Source organism: Talpa occidentalis, unplaced genomic scaffold (genome assembly GCF_014898055.3).
Source record: "Talpa occidentalis isolate TD23 unplaced genomic scaffold, MPIMG_talOcc4v2.1 talOcc4.2, whole genome shotgun sequence".
NCBI classification, from domain to species: domain Eukaryota; kingdom Metazoa; phylum Chordata; class Mammalia; order Eulipotyphla; family Talpidae; genus Talpa; species Talpa occidentalis.
The window spans coordinates 29,495,674-29,503,112 of record NW_023602073.1 but is presented as its reverse complement, the minus strand read 5'-3'; the positions used below and the strand labels follow the sequence as shown (position 1 = coordinate 29,503,112).

General features: G+C 45.3%; 1 pseudogene; it reads right to left on the bottom strand.

Annotated features, from left to right (window-relative positions):
• Positions 1 to 1,888: 1,888 nt before the first annotated feature.
• LOC119251122 (protein DEK-like) lies at positions 1,889 to 7,059 on the bottom strand (annotated as a pseudogene).
• Between the last annotated feature and the right edge of the window lie 380 nt (positions 7,060 to 7,439).

Below are 7,439 nucleotides of genomic sequence, written 5' to 3'. Positions count from 1 at the left end.
AAAAATACAAAAATAACATTTGTCAGTTTTGACATGCTGACAATTTGACATATATACACATGCAGGAAAGTTCTGATTTAGTTATCTGGGCAGCTGAAGCCTGGCTATTTCAAACATGATGAACACCCTGCCATTGAGTTTTACACTGACAGTGATATGTATTCAAAATATTTCATATACTAAACACTGTGATAATCTCTGCATGTATAAATGCCAGTTATAATAGTTTGTGTACTACTTGATTAAAAGTATGTCTTTACCTAATATTAAGTGCACTAAAAACTACAACCGTTCAATAATCTACTACCTTACATAAAGAAATCCGAAATGTACAAAATATGATTATAAAAGGAACAATTGCCACCCACGCACGCCACGCTCCACTCACCTACACCGCACACCACATGCACACCACACCCAACCCATGCACGCCACACCCCACACACGCACACCACGCACACCACGCCCAACATGTAACACCCACGCACACCACGACCAATACGCCCCACCCATGTACGCCACGCTCCACCCACGCACACTACACACCACACCCACCACACCCAACCCACGTACACTACATCCCATGCACGCACACCACGCTCAGTGCACACACCACGCCCAATACGTCCTACCCACGCACATCACACTCACCATTCCCCACCACGTGTTCCTAACTCACAAGCACTGACACCAGCGTGGGGTGCTGCTGGAGCCCCGCCCACTCATGTTGCACCTGCCGCCCCGCCAGGGCCCTCTCAAGGTGACATCACTGAGCTCGGCCCACGCCACCTGCAGCTGCTTAGCGTGGCCGACTCCACGTGCCGGCCTGCAGCACCGCTGCAGCCAGAGGCACTCTCAGGTTATGGCACCAGTTTCTCCTGAAGCCCATAGAATTTCCACTGACCTTAGCTCCACATGCAAAGGTGACACATATTGGAAAAATCCTGCTGTAGACATCTTGGGGCGGGGGGGGGGGGGGGAAACTATTCGATTTTTTAGAAGCCTGTCCTACAATTCCAAGGAAAATTTCCTGGAGAATATACACAAAGGACATGTAAGGATGCAGACTCTTATATGGAACATCTTGAAGGCAGAGAAGAGGATACCTACTGAGTTGAGGGGAGGGTGAAGAGGAGACTCAAGCAAAAGAAGAAAGGTCACATGAAGACTGTGGGAATGGCTAGTAATAATACATTTTTTAGGGGCCTCCCTGTCCCTGGTGGCTAAAGGGTTTGTTAAGCACCGCGCTATGAAGCAATCCTCAGTCTCTGCAGCATGAGTTCGATCTTCGGCAGGCCAGGGAGCTACTACCCACATGGCGCAGCAGACCTCTCTTGTCTCACCCGCTGCTCCCCTCAGCAGTGTATTTCGGACAGTCTGCCTGTTCTGTTCTCTGCTCTCTGAATCAAACTGAAACTTCAACTTTTCCTAGGTTTCAAGCATGACGACCTTCAGACCAGAACTGGGAATTGTCAGTCTCCAAAAATCATTTTCGTGAAAGTCGCCTTCCTGGAAGAATTTGGGAAACATGTTCTTAAGATGTGTACTCAGACTTGCCTGACCCCTCCGCCCCCATCCTGCAGTTCCTCACCAGAAGGTGCCTTAGACTTGTTGCAGCTTTTGGGCCTCAGTGGCCCCGTTTTGGGCCAACCTTGTTTGCCTGGGCACTTACCCTTGGGGAGATGGGTAACATTGGGTGTTTAATTGGAAACTATTTTAAGTATATTCTTTCCCTCCTCTGCTCCATTGCACCCTAATTGTATTAAAGTTCTTTCCTATCAAAAAAAAAAAAAAGTAAGGAACAATTACTGCCATGCAAAATTTTAAACTAAAAACTGCATAGAAATGCAATTTTAAAAGGCAAACTCAAATTACATAACAGTCAAGATAAAAAGGTCCGCAGTGAGCTCAACCAATACAATGCTTGCAAGGATTTAAAAAAAGGAAATACATTCTCTGCTGGTATAATGGTATAAATCAGATCCTTAAATCCATGGAACAAGTCATCTGTCCTCTCTCTCAAGAAATTAGCTCTTTAACAGTTGTTTTTATGAAATCTTTTCTTTCAGTTAAATCATAAGCAGGATAATTTTCATAAACCTCTTTGCAAACCTGCTTCATTGTGACTTCCTCCAAGTTAGTGTTGGACAGTAATTTCTTCACCGTTTCTTTCAACTCTTCATCTGTAGGAGGTTTCTTCAATTTTTTAATTAAAGGTTCATCATCTGAACTATCCTCAGATTCACTTTCTTTTTTGGAACAGTTTTGATTCTTCTTGGTGGTGCTGCTATCCGCCTTCTTTACATTAGCACTTTTTACAGATCTTTTACTTTTCAGAGTGGCTTTCTGTTTAGGTTTCCCCTTTTAGATGTCTTTTTTGGTGGCTCCTCTTCACTTTCTTTATCTTCATCATCTGAAGACTCTATCTTGGTTTTCTTTTCATCTTCATCACTGCTAGATTCATCCGACAGAATTTCAGGACATTTGGTTCGTTTAGTTTCTTTGCCATTCCACAACTGTTCCGTTCCTTTTTGTTGCTTTTGCTAGAAGTTTTTTTAGATGTTGGTAATGGTTTGCCAGAAGGCTTTGGATGCATTCAGAAATTCAAGATCCTCTTCACCAATTCACTATTTACACCTGATCGCTCCAAATCAAGAACTTCGCAGATGCTCTTTAACACGGAATTTCTAAATTTTTTCAACATCTCTTCCTTCTTTTTACATTGGATACTTCCCTTTTCAAATGGAAAGCCACTGACCCGACCCACATTCTTCTTTAAGGAGGACACTGTGCCCGGTCTGCTGTAAAGCCGTTTATGCAGATTTCTAAGTTCATCTGTTTTCTTTTTACTGAGAAAGAATGTATCCTTTCAATTTCACAGTTTTTGCCCCTTTCCTTGTGCAACTGTAAATGGCTCTCTTTGTGAAGAAGAGGCTTGCATTGTCAGCCTTTCTACTTTCTTCTTTTCCCTCTTGCCTTCCACAATGAGACTTTTCTTTTTCTACCTCCTCCTCGTCCTCCTCGTCCTCACTTTCCTCTTTCGGGTCCGGCATTTCGGGTTCCTTCTCGGACACGGACTGGGCGGGCGCGCCCTCGCCCTCGGCTGAGGGGCCTGCGGGCGGGAGGAAGCAGCCGTCTGGGGCCTGGCGGCGGGCGGGAGGGCGGGACCGGGCAGCCCCTGGACTCGGCCTACACCCCGGGCCCGGGGAGCTGCGGGGAAACCCCACCCGCAAGTCCCTCTGGGCGGCGCCGGCCGGCGGCCCCTTGGCTCAGCCCCTGTAGAAGCTTTTTTGTTTGATGTGCTTCTGTTGGCTTAATTTACTTTTTTTTCCTTGGAGCACAGAAGACATTTAAGGCAGTGAAAATAGGCTACATGATATTATAATGATGGACACATGTCATTAAACATTTGCCTGACACCCATAAACAGGACAACACCAAGAGTGAACCTAAGCCATGGACTCTGAGAGAGTATGATACATGTTCATCACTTGTAAACCGTACCACTCTTGTCTTAACACATGATTTGGACATAATCTGTGCAGTGTTTACACATTGAAAGGATTTTAGTATGATTTAGTTTTAAAAGTATCATTTCATGCACATAGAAGAAAACTTAAATAACACGTAAGAGCTTACATAAATAACTAATTAATACCCATCCCACTAACACCCCAATTGGCCAGGTCATCTGCTCAACACCAGTTGGCAATCTATCATGTTTCTTCCCAGAAAAGTATATCTATACTTGTATCTAGTCACTTTTGTATACTGTCATATCAGCACAAAAGTTCAAGACACAGAATAGGAGAAAAGATTTATAAATCATGTATCTGATCAAGTTCTTGTATGTAGATTTTACAAAAGAACAGACAACTCAACAGTAATCAAAGAAATAACGTAATTTAAAAATAGACAAAAGACCTCAACAGATACTTCACTAACAAAGAGATACAGGTGGCAAAAAACAATAGGAGTGATGCTCCATGTCATAAGTCATTAGGGAAATACAAATAAAAAAAGATAAACCATTGCACACCTATTAGAATGTAAAAATTATGAAAACATGTAATACCAGGATGTGGAGAAATAGTACCTGCTGGCAAGATATAAAATGACACAACCACAGGATCTCCCTGGTGGCTGCAACGCTATCATCACCACAGTAGTTCCATCCCCGGCCAGGGAGCTGACCCACATGGCGCAGCAGACCTCTCCTCTCACACTAGTACTGTATTTTAGTAGATCCCCTGCTCTGCTCCTGTCTCTGGTGAATCCTCTTACTCCCTGAACCTCTGACCTACACCCCAGTCCTACACAAAAATAAATCAATGAAATAAAATAAAATGGCATGACCATAATGGAATATATCTGACAATTTCTTTTAGACCTAAACATAGACTTATCATACAACCCCATGATCACTGTCCTAGATATTTACTCAACTAATTTGAAAAATAATATTTGAAAACAAACAACTCTGCACGTATGGAAGTACTTATGATACTTCCATTATTAGTGGCAGTGAGGAGCACTAAAACAGGCCAAGGGCACTGCCCAAATAGTTTATTGGTCACTGTCTAAGTTCTTCACCCATGCACACAATTGCAAGACTACTCAGGTTCAGAGAACAACAATGATGGGATTTATTTAGCAAACCAAGGAAAAACAAAGAGTTACTGAGGCCACAAAGGCCATTTACCTCATCTGAAGCAGTGTCCAGTGGTTTTAAAGTTCTAAACACAAAAACTCTAAAGGTGGCATATTCCCATCACTGCAGACCTGGAGCATGCGACAGCCAGACTTTAGGTTGGGTTCCAACTCACAAAGACAACAGAAAACACAACAGGAGACACTCCCAGAGTTGCCGAGATGCCCCAGCACAACACCAAACAAGTAACACTCAAAACCACAGCTGCAGCTTCTCAACAACCCAACAAATGCCCACACTCAGGCCTGCTCAGGGTCTCCGCCTGCAGGGTCTCCACCTTCTCTGCCACCCTATAACAGCATAAAACCAGCAACAGTTTCAGTCACTTGGCTACCTGCAAAACCTCCAAACTTTTCCTGTCTAAGGATGGCTGCTGGAAGGCCTCCACCTTCAGAGGCCCAGAAAAGACTCCTGGAAGATCAGTATGGTGGGGGCAGAAATCTCTAACCCTGGAATCAGAATTGCTGAGGATTCAAAAATGCTGAACCCCCAACACCGAATGTGTGTGTGTGGGGCTGCTTCTGCAGTCTCTTGTATTTGTAACATGATTGGGACTGCAAGTGGTGTCCTGGATGGAATCCTGAAACAAAAAGGACATTAGAAAAAACTAACAAAATCCAAATAAAGTATGGAGTGAAGTAATGATGTATCAATATTGCTTCATTAGCTGGACAAATGCACTGTAGTTGTGTAGGATGTTAAAAATATGGAAACCACATGGGATATACAGAAACTCTGCACTACCTTTGCAACTTTCATATAAATCTAACAGTATTTATTTTTGTTATTTTAAAAAACAGCCTACAACAAACTAATGAGCTGTAGAAGGAAAAGTGATATTTCCAGAGTTCCCCATATTGTCAAGGGATGGGAGAGAGGGGTTCTGGGGAGAAAGCATGGAAAACTCACACACAGGGAAGTATCCGGAGTCTCCTCTCCTCTGAGTCCTGCTTCTCTGACTCCTCACAGAGCACCTCAGCCCCAGGACGCCGCCCTCCAGGACCCCCAACTCTGCCCACCTCAGCCCCCGCCCCGACCTGGCGGCTCTGCCAGAATCCGGAGCAGCGCGCAGCGCCCCCGTGTGGCCACAGGGCTGAGCACAGGCGACCAGAGCTGCCCTTTCTCCTGCTCAGCCAGGCCCTCCCCAGGGCTCCCTGGGTCGCAGCAGGAGGACAGGGATCTGCACACAAGGGGGTGCCTAGGTCCAATAAGAGGTTAGGCACCTCAAATTTCCTCCCTAGTGAGTGAATATGGACTCAGGCCTCAGGGCAGAGCCAGTTGTCCAGATCATAACAGCTGGGAGCTAGGTGGGTCCCTAAAATACACAGGTTCCCTCAGTGTCTTTAGATGAAACCCTGGACTCCAGAGATGGAGTTATTTGTTCCTGCTTCAAGGCATAAAAGTACCTCTTCCTGAGCATCAGCCCCAAATTCTCCATCCCCAGGGTGAGGGGAGGGGCCAAGTAATAGACCCTCAGGCTCTGTTCTAGACCTGAGTCTTCATGAGTGTTCAGGCGACTCCTGTGCTCACTGAAGTGGGGGCTCCCTGGTCTCCATGTCTTCTCCATGTGGGGTCAGACTGTGCAGTTGGCTCTGGGGTGTCTGCTCAGGTCGCTCATAACTGAGGGGTCTGGGGTCCAGTCTCCTGGACTCCTTTCTCCTCCTTAGTTGTCACTCCCCGTGAGACTCCTCCACGCGCAAGACTTCAAATACCATTTTCATCACATCACCTCCCAAATCTATTTCTTAACTCAGACATTTCATCCGTGCTCCAGAATTGTCTGTCCAATCGCCACAGTGACTTGTGTTTCTCATAGATCTCAGCTTCAACTCTCCTAAATTGAATACTTAGGATGCCATTTGCTCAAGTGAGCTACTTCCAGAGTCTTCCCCATCTCATTATAGGCCCTCTAGATGTCTACTGTGGAGCCTGAAATGTGGGGTGTCATCTTGACCTCCCTTTCTCACAACCTAGATAAGTCCATTAGGAAATGCTGTCAAGCCCACCTCTAAATATATCCAGAATCAGTAACTTCCTATCATTTTCTTGCTCATCCCCCAACAAAGGTAGGGGAATCTGCACTGGCTTCCTTCATTTATTTTGCCACCTCTCACCTTCACTCTCGATTCTGTAGAGCAGCCAGACTGAAACTTCTAAAGAGAAGTTGCACCAGGTAAGCCTCTATTCAAAAAAATCGTGTAACTACACGTTACTCAGAAAAGTCAAACCCACATCTTACTTACCCTTCCAATATCCTCGAGGCCTACAAGTGTGGGTTTACAGAGATGTAATTTTAATTGCTCCCAGCTCGTTATACGGGTCTCCTTGCTCATCTCAAACACAGACATTCCTGCCCTAGTGAATCTGTGCTGGAGGTTGCCAGCCTGGGCAGAACGTCCCTGGGCATCCTTGTGGGAAATCTATGTTTTTCAAATATTTTCCCAAAGGTCACCATAGTGAGGCCCACACTGACCATGCTGGGAAGACAGCCATCCTCCCTGTCCACTCACTATGACTCTGGGTCACCTTCCCACAACCCTTACCCACTTCTAGCCAGACACATCCTTATTTACTGTCACAGTCTCCAGTCTCCCCTTCCCACTAGGAAACACTCTCCACAGGTCAGCAAGTATTGGGCCTGTTTTTGGTTCATTGAGGCTTCCTAGTTGCAAAGACAGCCTGTCACATGTATGGTGCAACAATTATCAGTTTATGAATGATCACTGTA